The sequence below is a fragment of the Schistocerca serialis genome, chromosome 4, assembly GCF_023864345.2.
Source record: "Schistocerca serialis cubense isolate TAMUIC-IGC-003099 chromosome 4, iqSchSeri2.2, whole genome shotgun sequence".
Classification (NCBI taxonomy): domain Eukaryota; kingdom Metazoa; phylum Arthropoda; class Insecta; order Orthoptera; family Acrididae; genus Schistocerca; species Schistocerca serialis.
Window position 1 is genome coordinate 718,222,064 of NC_064641.1, and position 15,178 is coordinate 718,237,241.

A 15,178-nucleotide genomic window follows, 5' to 3' on the forward strand; every position below is an offset into this window, starting at 1 on the left:
AAATCACATTAATCATGGAATGGAAACACACAGCAACAGAACGTACTAGCGTGACTTCAAACACTTTGTTACAGGAAATGTTCAACATGTCCTCCGTTAGCGAGGATACATGCATCCACCCTCCGTCGCATGCAATTCCTGATGCGCTGATGCAGCCATGGAGAATGGCGTATTGTATCACAGCCGTCCACAAGAGTCTCTACATTTGGTACCGGGGTTGCGTAGACAAGAGCTTTCAAATGCCCCCATAAATGAAAGTCAAGAGGGTTGAGGTCAGGAGAGCGTGGAGGCCATGGAATTGGTCCGCCTCTACCAATCCATCGGTCACCGAATCTGTTGTTAAGAAGTGTACGAACACTTCGACTGAAATGTGCAGGAGCTCCATCGTGCATGAACCACATGTTGTGTCGTACTTGTAAAGGCACATGTCCTAGCAGCACAGGTAGAGTATCCCGTATGAAATGATGATAACGTGCTCCATTGAGCGTAGGTGGAAGAACATGGGGCCCAATCAAGACATCACCAACAATGCCTGCCCAAACGTTCACAGAAAATCTGTGTTGATGACGTGATTGCACAATTGCGTGTGGATTCTTGTCAGACCACACATGTTGACTGTGAAAATTTACAATTTGATCACGTTGGAATGAAGCCTCATCCCTAACGAGAACATTTGCACTGAAATCAGGATTGACACATTGTTGGATGAACCATTCGCAGAAGTGTACCCGTGGAGGCCAATCAGCTGCTGATAGTGCCCGCACACGCTGTACATAGTATGGAAACAACTGGTCCTCCCGTAGCACTCTCCATACAGTGACGTGGTCAACGTTACCTTGTACAGCAGCAACTTCTCTGACGCTGGGATTAGGGTTATCGTCAACTGCACGAAGAATTTCCTCGTCCATTGCAGGTGTCCTCGTCGTTCTAGGTCTTCGCCAGTCGCGAGTCATAGGCTGGAATGTTCCGTGCTCCCTAAGACGCCGATCAATTGCTTCGAACGTCTTCCTGTCGGGACACCTTCGTTCTGGAAATCTGTCTCGATACAAACGTACCGCGCCACGGCTATTGCCCCGTGCTAATCCATACATCAAATGGGCATCTGCCAACTCCGCATTTGTAAACATTGCACTGACTGCAAAACCACGTTCGTGATGAACACTAACCTGTTGATGCTACGTACTGATGTGCTTGATGCTAGTACCGTAGAGCAATGAGTCGCATGTCAACACAAGCACCGAAGTCAACATTACCTTCCTTCAATTGGGCCAACTGGCGGTGAATCGAGGAAGTACAGTACATACTGACGAAGCTAAAATGAGCTCTAACATGGAAATTAAGCGTTCAGGACACATGTCCACATAACATCTTTTCTTTATTTGTGTGTGAGGAATGTTTCCTGAAAGTTTGGCAGTACCTTTTTGTAACACCCTGTATAGCAGTACCTACATAACAAAATTTCGCATGTTAATTGTATGGCAAAATACTCTCTACTTTACGTGCTATCATTTGTCGAAAACTTGTTTCCATATTTCGGACAATATGTGAGATTTGAGGGACTTTATGAATAATACATTTTCACTCTATGGTTTGTACATGTGAATGGAAATGAGTCCACTACATACAATCAATTTTTTTCGAGATTGGAGATATACATGGTGAAACACGTATGTAACATAGCAGCGATGGCGAGGCATTGTAGCATCTGTGACCAGAGAGTTTGCGCTTGACCGCGCGAGTGTTGCGAGCAGTTCGCTAGTTGTCGCTATGCAGAGGAGTACTCTGTAGTCTGTCGTTGCGAGTCGGTCAGTAGTCGTTGCAAGTCTGTAGCTCGGGCTAGTTGAGGGCAGTACTCTGTCAGTAGTCGTCGCGTGCAGTACGCTAATGCAGAGCGGTCGGTCAGTAGTAGCAGTCCAGTGCCGATGATGTAGGCGGTCGGCAACACTGGTCAAGATGGTGAATAAGGTATACTGTTAATTAATATAATCATTAGATAATGAAAAATTTTATTTATTGTAATTATTGTCCAACAAGTCCCCCAATAATAATTTTTATTTCAAAAGCATTTTTTCAAAAATTTAATTTTTATTGAACTAAAGATTTCGTTGCACTTCCCATTTCACTCCACTTCTTTTAAAGAAAATTTTCAGTAAAATCACAAAAAAAAGGAATATTATCATTTGCAATGCAGTTCCTCCAAGCCGTGCAGAAAGATAAGAGCAGAAATGTGACATCCATTTATTCTGAGGTAAGACTTTAACTCTGATTGTTTTACACAGGGCCAAAGACCGATATTTCGGTTTAATTGAATTTTATTGTCACTGAATGGACTTTAATTTTTTGTGAGGAATTTATATTTGAGTCAGATTGCGAATTACACATTTTTGTTGCCATTGTCAGTACATTTCATTGTGGGCAGGTTACGCATAGAGCAATGTCCATTAGCATTCTTAAATAATATTGTCCATACTTTTTCAAAATTATTGTGGGGAGGTTACACTCGGCTCCCATTTGTATTAAGTATTGTCCTTCATTTCTTTTAAAATTACGGTGGGGAGGTTACACTTGGCGACACCCAGTCCAGGATCGTATTTCGTTGAGAGTCTTTTGAGCGACAGTCAGATATCTGCTCTTATTTGCTTAGATATAATTAGGATTTGGCGCAACGCTTTTATTAACTTGTGACTTTCTTTCTACAGGTCAACGGCAATTCTTTGCTCTGTTGTATTTGTGTGTTATTTTTGCATTGTGCTTATTTATTTTGTGAAAAATTTTGACTATTGTAAAAATGCCGCGAAAGACTGTGAATAGTGTATCGCGAGGTATTATGAATGAAATTACCGGGTCAAACGACTCTACCGATAGGACATGTGACACGCAGTGTAATGATGACAATCCTGTGTTCACTAACAATCTGTGCATTACATCCGCTAGTGATGACTTTTATATTAATGATGAACAAACGAACTCAATTGTCTCGTCTGTTAATTTGACGACAATTGATGACGCGGGACGCTCTATTGTAATGAGCGCTGCCGAGCTTAACACACCCGATTTGGAAAATTCATGTAACATACAAACAAATTTTTCGAATGAAAATGGTCAGTGTAGTGAGAGTACGACGGATCCATTAAATTCCGAAATAATGTGTGACAGTGTACATCCGACTGACAAACCTTTTTGTAAATCTCAGAATAACCAAATGGTTACAGAAAACGAGACAATACCAGATCCACCACTAAACAGTACAGATAATATAAACGCTAATTTTGACTTGGTACGAATTATGACAAGTTTGATACAACAGCAAAGTGAGAAAATGGACAACAATTTCAAACAACTTAATGAAGAAGTCAAACAACAGAGTGTAGATAACAAACAATTTAAAGAGAATTTCAAACAACTTCGTGAACAGCTCAGACAACAAAATGAAAAATTAGACGACAATTCGAGACAGCTTAGTGAACAAATTAGAGCCGTTGCTGCGCAGTGCCATGACACTAAGGAACAGTTGCGCGTAGAAATTGAGGCTTGTTCACAAAAAAATAGCGAAGAAATTAAGTCTGTTGCGCAGGAATTAAGAGAAATGCAAACAGCCGCAACAGATACACTCAGAGACGAAATTAGCGGAGTCGCTAAACAATGCTCTGAAAAAGCTATACAATTACGGGATGAGCTTAAAGCAATGACGGTAGAACTTTCGCGCACTATGGACGCAAAGATAGACGCGAAATTCGAACAGCAGAACACTCAGATTAACGAGCGCTTTAATCAGCACATACAGAACAGTGATACGCGTTTCCGCAGATTTATTCAGGATCAAAACAAAGTAAAACGACAAGTCATGGAAACAATCACTGCACAAAGACAAGAGGACAAACGTAAGATATTCGCGAAAGCGAAGACGTATGTAGACAATAATATTACTACAGTGTCCGACAAAATTAATACCATAGAACAATTGAACGCGGAATTACGGGATGAAATTTCTGACCTTAAATCAAAAACAGATACTCACACAGTAAATATTCAAACAGTGACAGATAGATTCGAACAATTAGATCTAACACAGGATTGTGATGTTATCAAAGCTGATGTTAAAAAACTGAGCGAAACTACGCGCAAGTTGCAAAAACAGATTAATGCGTCTGATTCTAAAACCGACGATCAGGTTAAAATACTGACTGAAAAATGTGATGAATTGGCCAGTCGTATTGATGTTATCGGAAATAGTAATGACAATAAATCAGACGATACTGCACCGGTTTCTTTTATCCAAACACCTGAATTTCAAAATTTACAGCAGACAATTAATGAGATCGATTCATCTAACAACACGTTACGTAGGAAGTTATCAAATTTACAACAAGAAGTAACAGAGATGAAAAACATTTCAGTTAATAACATGCCACAACAGACGCCACTTTTTGAACATGAGTCAGACTCACGCAGTGCGTATAATTTGGGTAATCTACAGAGAGTACGGGACTTAGATTCCGATCAACCACAGTTCAATAGATTCTCTTACGATCCTGAACCTGTTCCATCACACAGAGATGATAATTTCGACTACAAACATTTACTGTCAGTGAGAAAGTTTAAGGTTTTCAAAAACGATAGAACGCAGATTCACCCATTGGATTGGATTCAACAATTTAGCTTTGCTCTTCCACCGACTTGGCCTGTAACACACAAACTTGAATTTATTTGCAGCTTTTTGGAAGGCGAACCGGCAACTCGTATGAGACCGATCGCGAGACAGTGTTACTCGGTAGAGGAATTTCAGAATGCTTTTCTGTCAGCGTACTGGTCGAAGACGACACAGCGCGGAATTAAAGATCAGTTAATTAGTTTGCCAAATTACGAGAACTCAAATTTTCCCAGTGTGACGCAATTTTTTGAGCACATGGTACAACAAAACCAATACCTGAGTGAACCGTACAGTGAATCCGCACTTATACAATTATGCATCTCTAAATTACCACGGTCATTACGAGTGTCACTTCTAACGGGCCAGCAAAAAGAAAACATTTCAGCATTCAGAGATTTGTTACAGCTCTTGGAAGTACAACAATCTGATTATTCTTTTGTAAACAAAAACTTTTCGTATAATAACCAAGGTCAACAAACGTACAGCAATTATGATCAGGGACGTAATTTCAATCGGAAAGATAACAGACGCTTTAGGAACAACAACTACCAAAACTTTAATAACAGGCAAAATTCTAATTATCAATACCGTCAAAATTTTCAGCAACAGGAACAACACTTTAGTAACAATAGAGGTATTTCACAACAACAACATCAAAACCAGCCGGTTAGCATACCTAACCAACAATGGAATACACAAGGTCAACCAGGCTTTAATGTTTCGCCGCGTGGACGTATAGCCCCTGGTCCAACAAATAGTAACGCACGGGAGCAGAGAAACAACTATGTACAAAGAAGACAGTATTTCAATTCCCATCGCAATACACCGTATAGGAATGACTATTACGACAGACGTAAAAACGATGAGCACAATTACCAGCGTACATATAATAACAGTCGGTCTCACCAACAGCAAAATCATACGCAAGAACATATTCTTATGAATGAACCCGACAGTAGGTACCATCCAGAGCGTAACACGTCTGGAAGAAGTAATAGGACAGTTCAAATAGTCGAAATGCCACAACATCCTCCTAATAATAATAACACGTCAGATAAAATCTGACTAGATAATGTACAGGACGCATCTTGCAATAATACAAGCACTACCTTACACACGCAAAATGTTGTTCACGAAAATGTAATTACTTTTGACGACATCAGAGACACTCTTTTACAGGAAAGACCAGTTATTCAGAAAACCATTTCACATCCTGTTATCGAAATTAAAATTGGTTCTTCAAAATTTTTAGCAGTAATTGATTCCGGATCACCGATATCAGTAATAAATGAAGAGACTTTTAATGAGTGCAACAAAGAGAATACCTATCCGACACTACCTTTAGGCAAACCAAAAGTGAAAGGAGCAGTATCGAGTAAAGGTGTAGACGTTAAATTACAGACGCATTTATCATTTTGTATTGGAGGTCATACTTTCCACTCTAATTTTTGGATTGTTCCTTTATTGTCAACAGACATTATTTTAGGTACGAATTTTCTGGTACAACACGACGCAGTTATTGATTTTCAGAATTCTTATTTAATGTTAAAGGATGAAAATGTACAACTTGCTTTAGAATTTCAGCACTCACTATCTGCGGAAGAGCAAACAATTAACCGCACAGAGGTCATTTCCGCAACACGTGACATAGACTGTAATCGTACATTGTTCACGGATACGTACGTACACAACTATAATACTCCAGACGAAGTGGACTACGGCGTAATACAAATGATTTCCGATAAAGTTAGACAAAGCAGTGCAACTACAGACGACGAACGAACGCAATTACATAAAATTCTTTTACAGCAAGCTCCAGTTTTCGACAACATTCCTGGTACTATGTCCGGATTTATGTATGAATTTCAAGTCAAACCGCACGACACATTTAAAGCAAAGCATTATCCCATTCCATATATTCACAGAGAACAAGTTAAAAAAGAATTGCAGGATATGCTTGATCAAGGAATTATTGAACCAGCAGTTAGTCCGTACATAAACCCGCTGCATATTGTTAAGAAAAAAGATGGCTCACTTCGCCTTGTACTTGATTCACGTCACATTAATGACATTATTATTAACGAAACAGATCGACCACAGACACTAGAGGAACTTTTACAGAAATTTCATGGTACAGCTATTTATTCTACACTAGATTTGAAATCGGGATTTTGGCAAATTCAACTTCATCCAAATTGCAGAAAATATACAGCTTTTCTCTGTTTCGGCGACTGTTATCAATTTTGCAAATTACCGTTCGGCTTAACTATTTCTTCTGCAGCTTTTATTCGCGGTTTGAACACAATACTTCCGCCAGAACTTAAAGACAGAATTACGACGTACGTAGACGACATTCTTATCGCAGAAGCTAACTGGCCCGAACACAATCTGATTCTTGAACAACTGTTACAAACTTTTCATGCACAAGGACTTACAGTTAATCTTAGTAAATCGCACTTTGGCAAAACTTCTATAAAATTTCTTGGACACGTAATTTCAGCAGAAGGCATTGCACCTGATCCAGAGAAACTTCAAGCTCTACGTGACATTACTGTTCCTACGACGAAGAAACAATTACGCAGTTTTTTGGGCTTAATTAACTTTTTTCGTAAATTTATTCATCACTCCGCTTTAGACACGCCTAGACTATGCCAATTAACAGGTAAAAACACTATTTGGTCTTGGGATAAGCAAGCACACTCTGAATTCATGAACCTGAAACATGCTTTGTTGAATGCACCACTATTATCGCACCCAGATCTTACTAGAAATTTTTCGATTGCTACCGACAGTTCCAATACCGCTTTGGGCGTACACATTTTCCAGGAAATTGAAGAAGATGGTTCAATAGTAATTAGAAACATCGCATTTGCAAGTCGCATTTTGTCACCCGCAGAACGAAATTACTCCGTTACAGAATTGGAAACATTATGTGTTGTTTGGGCATTTACGAGATTTCGGCATTTTCTTTATGGCAGACATACCACTGTTTACACAGACCACAGAGCGATACAATTTTTACTCTCGGCTAAATTTACTCACGACAGGTTAAGTAGATGGAAACTTTATTTACAGGAATTTAATTTTACAATAGTTCACATTCCTGGCACACAAAATGTTATAGCAGACGCACTATCGCGTTCTCTCGGCAACAATCAGCAAGACGTAGCAACCAACTTCTGCAAAACAAATTTCAGTGTCATGTACATTCAGCAAGTTGCATTTGAAAACTTTATTTCATCGTCATTACAGGACATAGCACAAGAACAAAACAAAGACAACGTGTGGAAAGAAATTAAACAGCTTTGGCAAGATAAGAATAATGTTACGATTAGGAACCACTACACTGTACGCAATGACGTTCTGTTTCGCCGCTCTCATCCTGACAGCAACAATTGGTTATTATGCATTCCTGACGAACTGGTTAACAAATTAATTTGGTACACTCATTTAAGTTACGCACATTACGGAGCACGAAAATGTTTTCTTATACTGAGACAGAACTGTTATTTTACCAACATGGAAAAACGTGTACGACGAGTTTTAGCGTCTTGTAAAATTTGCCAGAAAGCTAAATCAGACACCACTTCACATATTCCTCCTTTATATCCCATTATACCTGTTAAATTAAGACATATGGCCGCAGTAGATATTTTTGGTCCGATTCCGAGAACTAACAGAGGTTTTTGCTACATTTTTGTCGCTGTTGAGCTCACTTTAAAATTTGTTACTTTCACTCCGTTACGCAAAGCTACTGCTAAAACTGTTTCGAAAGCATTTGTAAAACATTTTCTATCTCATGTAGGGCATGTTATGAAAGTAATTTCTGACAATGGATCTCAATTTCGTAGTAGCGTATGGACACGCATGCTACGAGCTAGAAACATTTCTCCGATCTATATATCCAAGTACCACGCTTCTTCGAACCCCTGTGAAAGATTAATGAAGGAAATTGGTAAACTGTGTAGAATATACTGCCACAAAAGACATATTGATTGGGATACACACATACTCTCATTCCAAGATGTAATTAATTCCATTCCAAATGAATCCACTATGCTATCTCCGTCTGTTATACTGAAAAATGCTGAACCACCTAACAAAATTAAAGAATTAATAACATTTCCTACATCTCGTCGATTACGACACCACGAAATAATTGACATTGCGCTGAAGAACATCAAACGTGCCGCAGAGCGCCGGAGAAGACAGCAAAAACAGGTTTGTACACGCCGTGACTTTCACGTTGGACAGAAGATACTAGTACGTACACACTATTTATCCAGTAAATTAAAAGGTAAGTGCAGTAAATTTGAACTTCTATACGCAGGTCCATATCGGATTCGCAGCATCCCTCACCCCAATGTTGTACACGTCGAAACTTTGAGAACCAGAAAATCGAAAGGCAATCACCATATCTCAAACATTAAACCGTTTATTGAATGAAGACACTTTATGATTCAACACACTATGATGTCATTTACTAATGCAATTAATTCACCTGACTAATTACTGATGATTATCGTATTTTTTCTTGGCAAGTGCCCGGCAAGGTAAGGTTAGCAGGTCGCTTTTCTTGTCGTTACACATCAGACCGTGCACATTTTCCACTTTTTTGTGTGTATGATTGTTTTCAAGTTTTGTTTGTATGTACTGTGAAATAGTTAAGATATAACACACACCAGTTGACTTTGACATTTTTTGTTGCCCTATGACACCTCAAGATCGTGACTGTTTTACATTTTTTTTTTTTTTGCTACTGCATTGTATTATTCTGTGTACATTTTTGCATCTGAACACTGTCAATGTCTTTGACATATTACGTTTTCTGTCATGTTATGCTGTATGCTTAAGTATGTTACCATAAACCAGTCATTATTTAGTGGGTATAGGATTTAAATGCAAGACATTAATCTTTGTTCATCAATTTCAGAAAGGAATGATGATTCTAAGAAATAAATTTAACATAAATGGGAATTTCACCTACGGAATAAACGAAAGGAGATGCAATAACTTTATGAGGAAGAGTAAATGGATCAGGATTAACAAGCATTAACAAGAAAATACTATACTCATCACAGAATAGCAGTCTTAACTAATTTTTTCTTTCAGAATACAAGGTGATTGATGCAGGCTGTCAGACTGAACTACACATCTTAGTTTTAGTGATGAAATATGCTAGAGATAAGGAATAGTTGTGTAATGAGTAATGAAGTGATTTTTTGCAGATGATAATGAATACTGATGAATAATGATGAAGGATATGCTGTTATGAATAATGAAGTTTTTCTTTACAGGTGATGATAATAATGAAGTTATGATAATGTGGATAATGAAGTGATTGATAATGAAGTTTTCTTTACAGATGAGGATAATGTTGAAGTTATGTATTTATGCTACGTAGTTATTTAAGTATTTGTTGCAGTTTGCTTTGACAGCAGGTGTTACATTGCATAGTAGGATGACTGAAAGTTTTGGAAAGGACAGCTATGGAACACATTTTTATACACACTTCACTGCCTGTTAATTCGAAGTTCACTACTTTTCAGCATAGTGTGCGTTTCTTCTTTCAGGTTGATAATACATTTTGTAATTTTTCCAGGAGAAGTTTTTCATGATACTTACTAAACCTGTTACTTATTATACCTGTTCTAGTACTTGCATTTTTATATTTTTACCCATTTGTGTCTATCGTTTATAAATGTGATCACATGTACTGCCTTGTTACATAATCTTGCTACAGCTGACTCATGACGAATGACGTTACCTATCCTCATTTGCTGCAATAGGTCAAAAGCAAATAGTGTTATGTTTCAGCAATTAATTATCGATCCCAACGCAATGCATTGCTACCAAAAAAATGTATTACCAGTCCCACATAATGTCACTAGTTTATGATAATTCTGAATAATACTGATCAACTCTGAATAGCATGTCACTTGAGTAATGACCTCTTAATGAGACTATATTCAAAATAATGCTTTGTCACTAGCTAATAACTGCCACTGTTTATTGTAATGATACTACTTATAATGCCTGTGATTACTAATGATTTGACTGTAATTAACTGATTTTAATAATGACTTTGTAATGATCTGAATACTACTGAAGGAGGAACACTGTCTATTGTAATGATACTACTTATAATGCCTGTGATTATTAATGATTTGACTGTAATTAACTGATTTTAATAATGACTTTGTAATGATCTGAATACTACTGAAGGAGGAACACTGTTTATTGTAATGATACTACTTATAATGCCTGTGATTTTTAATGATTTGACTGTAATTAACTGATTTTTAATAATGACTTCGTAATAATCTGAATAATACTGAATGATGATTCTATTCAATACTTGCTGGCCACTGAGTGCCAATAATTAATGTCACTTGAAGAATTGTTATTAATTATGCCATTAATTAGCCCTTTTTTTCCCATGTTGAGTTTTCATGTTTTGGTTAATGGCCAATGAGTGCCAATAATTTGTATCACTCAATGTATTATGTTAATGCTAGGCCAATAATTGACTCTCCTTTTTAACTAAGACTTCTGATGAACATTATTCTGTCATACTAAATATACTTTGTAACTGGCCAAGGACCGCCACTGTTTATTGTAATACGATTACCCATGATGCCAGCTAGTGATTCTTAATAGATTGTAATGACACATAATTAATTAACTATGGTACTGTTTAATAATGCTTTGTAATTAATTAAGGCTAATAATTCTTACTATATTGAAATGACAAATGATTAATTAATTAACTGTAATTAGACAAATGATTAATTAACGACAAATGATTAATTAACTGTAATTAGACAAATGATTGATTAACAACAAATGATTAATTAACTGTAATTAGACAAATGATTAATTAACTGTAATTAGACAAATGATTAATTAACGACAAATGATTAATTAACTGTAATTAGGAAAAGGCTAATGATTATTGGAATGACAAATGATTAATTAACTGTAATTAGGAGAAGGTTAATGATTCTTAATTATACTCTGTAACTGAAAAGAATGCGATTATTTCATAATGCTTTGTAACCAGGAAAAGAAGGCTACTGATTCTATGTACAACAATTAATGAACATTTTTCTGTAATACTACATACTTGGTACAGAAATGTTCAATAACTGGGCTATGAATGCCACAAACTACTAATTAAGTCTGTAATTGTCAATATTATGTGACTTGATGTCCTTCACCTCATAAGCTGACTACCCTGAATTACTGCAATGTCCATTTGTCCTGTTTATCCCAGTGATCATGGAGCACTATATTTGGTTTTGCACTAATTCTACGTTGGTGTGCCTTGTAAGAGTGTGGTGTTGACACGACATGCTGTCCACCACCATGAGCGATGAAGACATTATTATGGTCCCACTGTTTGGTGTACGTAATGTACTGCCAAAATGAAAACATGGAACATTACTACGACAGTTCAGTGTCTTGGCTACACTGATAAATTCTGATGGGAAAAGAACTTCAAGTTGTGTCACTTGGTGTTGTACTACTGTGGAAAGATATGGACTTTCAGAACAGCTATGTGCAATCTAAAGTGCTACAACCATGATGCAATCCTTCCCTTTCCTATCCTGATTCTTGTCACATAAGGAAAAAATTTTTTTTGGCTAACATTATTTATGTTCATGGCTATACATTTTTTTTTTGATTTGCTCAACTCCAGTGCGAGTACACTTATGGCACTGGTCGACATGATGTTTTGCCATTATGTTTATCTGTTGTGAAAATGATAAAGACATTTTTCAGTGTGTGTGCACTTTGGACATGATTTTTTGCCATTATGTTTATTTATTGCGAAAATGCTAAAGACATTTTTCGATTTGTTCTGAAGTACAGTATACAGTATACGTATGTACACTCTTGTCTTTTATATTGTATATACATTTTATTTTCTGAACTACAGTGCATGTGCACTTCTGTTAGGTGTTAATATGTTTTCTACTGAACTTCAGTGCCTGTACACTTATCTCATATGTTTTCTACTATTCTGTATATTCAATACTTTAATGCGAATGCACTTATGCCATTTGTTACTAATTGTACATACATTTCATCAATTACGGATATGTTCTCAACTGCAGTGCATGTGCACTCATGTCACTTGTCAACATAATATTTTTTGCCAGTCTGTTTATTTATTCTGAATATGCTAAAGAATTTTTTCAGTGCCTGTGCACTTTGTTATCTGTCAAATACTTTGTATATACATTTTTCTGATTTGCTACTATGTTTTGTACTCACATTTTGTCTTTGTCTGATATATTTTGTACTTAGTGCGTGTGCACAACATTTAAATATTCTGTAAGTTGTAGGATTTTGTTAATTAAAGAAAAATTTTGCCGCGCTTGGCAAGTCCAAATGACTCACCATCGCTGCCAAAATTTTGCCCCCCCAGTGGAGGGTTATGAAACACGTATGTAACATAGCAGCGATGGCGAGGCATTGTAGCATCTGTGACCAGAGAGTTTGCGCTTGACCGCGCGAGTGTTGCGAGCAGTTCGCTAGTTGTCGCTATGCAGAGGAGTACTCTGTAGTCTGTCGTTGCGAGTCGGTCAGTAGTCGTTGCAAGTCTGTAGCTCGGGCTAGTTGAGGGCAGTACTCTGTCAGTAGTCGTCGCGTGCAGTACGCTAATAGTCGTCATGCAGAGCGGTCGGTCAGTAGTAGCAGTCCAGTGCGGATGATGTAGGCGGTCGGCAACACTGGTCAAGATGGTGAATAAGGTATACTGTTAATTAATATAATCATTAGATAATGAAAAATTTTATTTATTGTAATTATTGTCCAACAAGTCCCCCAATAATAATTTTTATTTCAAAAGCATTTTTTCAAAAATTTAATTTTTATTGAACTAAAGATTTCGTTGCACTTCCCATTTCACTCCACTTCTTTTAAAGAAAATTTTCAGTAAAATCACAAAAAAAAAAGGAATATTATCATTTGCAATGCAGTTCCTCCAAGCCGTGCAGAAAGATAAGAGCAGAAATGTGACATCCATTTATTCTGAGGTAAGACTTTAACTCTGATTGTTTTACACAGGGCCAAAGACCGATATTTCGGTTTAATTGAATTTTCTTGTCACTGAATGGACTTTAATTTTTTGTGAGGAATTTATATTTGAGTCAGATTGCGAATTACACATTTTTGTTGCCATTGTCAGTACATTTCATTGTGGGCAGGTTACGCATAGAGCAATGTCCATTAGCATTCTTAAATAATATTGTCCATACTTTTTCAAAATTATTGTGGGGAGGTTACACTCGGCTCCCATTTGTATTAAGTATTGTCCTTCATTTCTTTTAAAATTACGGTGGGGAGGTTACACTGGTTATGAAATGTATTCGCAAATTGCAAATACAATTGTACACCGGCTATACAGTTTACTAATAACATGAAAATTTGTGCCGGACCAGAAGTGGAACACGGATTTCCCGCTTTATGCGAGCGGTCCCTTTAACCGATTTGGGTATCTGTGAAAGATTAATGGCCTGATCCAAACTACCATCTGTTCTAGTATCTTTATCCAATAATGCTCGAATACAAATCGTATGATTCCCACAAAGCGAGAGACATTGCTTTTACTCGTCTTATTGCTTTGCTCTGGGATGAAATATAGTAGGGCGGTGTCTGGATTTTACAGAGTCTATATAGTTCGGTGCAGTGTTCCTTCGAACCTGCATGCATGTCTGAAGGACTGCATGTATTGAACTATACAGGAACTGTAAAATACAGAGACTGCTCTGTTGTGTCTATAGATGTGGCTCTCGAGTCAAATTTACAGAAAATTTCAGTATGCTATCACAGTTCGTACGTAGCGGTGTATGATCTAACATGCAAACTCATGTCGACTTAGTGTTTCATTTCAGACTTCGTGAATCTTGTACAGCGTTTACTTATAGCGAAATATCGCAATAACTAAACCATTAACGAAATGATTGGGATTTCGTCAAGAAGCTGACGGATGAGGCTTTGATGAGATGGGAGGGAATCAAGTCTTTACTGACTAGCTCCTTTAAAATCGTTTGAGAAATATTGGAGAGCAGGCGGTGAGCACCCGTCTTAGGATGTAAAGTTTAAAATAATGTCCCACTAGTTCAGAAATTTCACTATCACCTCAAACAAACAAACAAAAATCAAGCCGCAACCTGGAATTTGGTGATGGTATTTCGTCTTTCCTACATACTCAACCCTCTAAATAGCACGTTTTTCTCAAAGATGGATCACTTGGCAGAGACCTTTGTTGTAAAAGTCTGCATTTCAGCCGTTCGGGAAACGTTCCACCCTGAAAATTATCTCGCCGCTATCTTGGAAATGCCTGCCATGCACATGTTTCTTCATCTGACGAAAGAGGAAGGGTGCCTTGTCAGGAGAATACATGAAGATAGGACAAAATCTTATTGCGCAAAGAAGCAGCGTTTGTGATAGTGTCCTGCGCAGAATTAGCAAAAATACCCCGTTGGAACGCTTCCTGTTTCATCTTTCCAGTTTCCT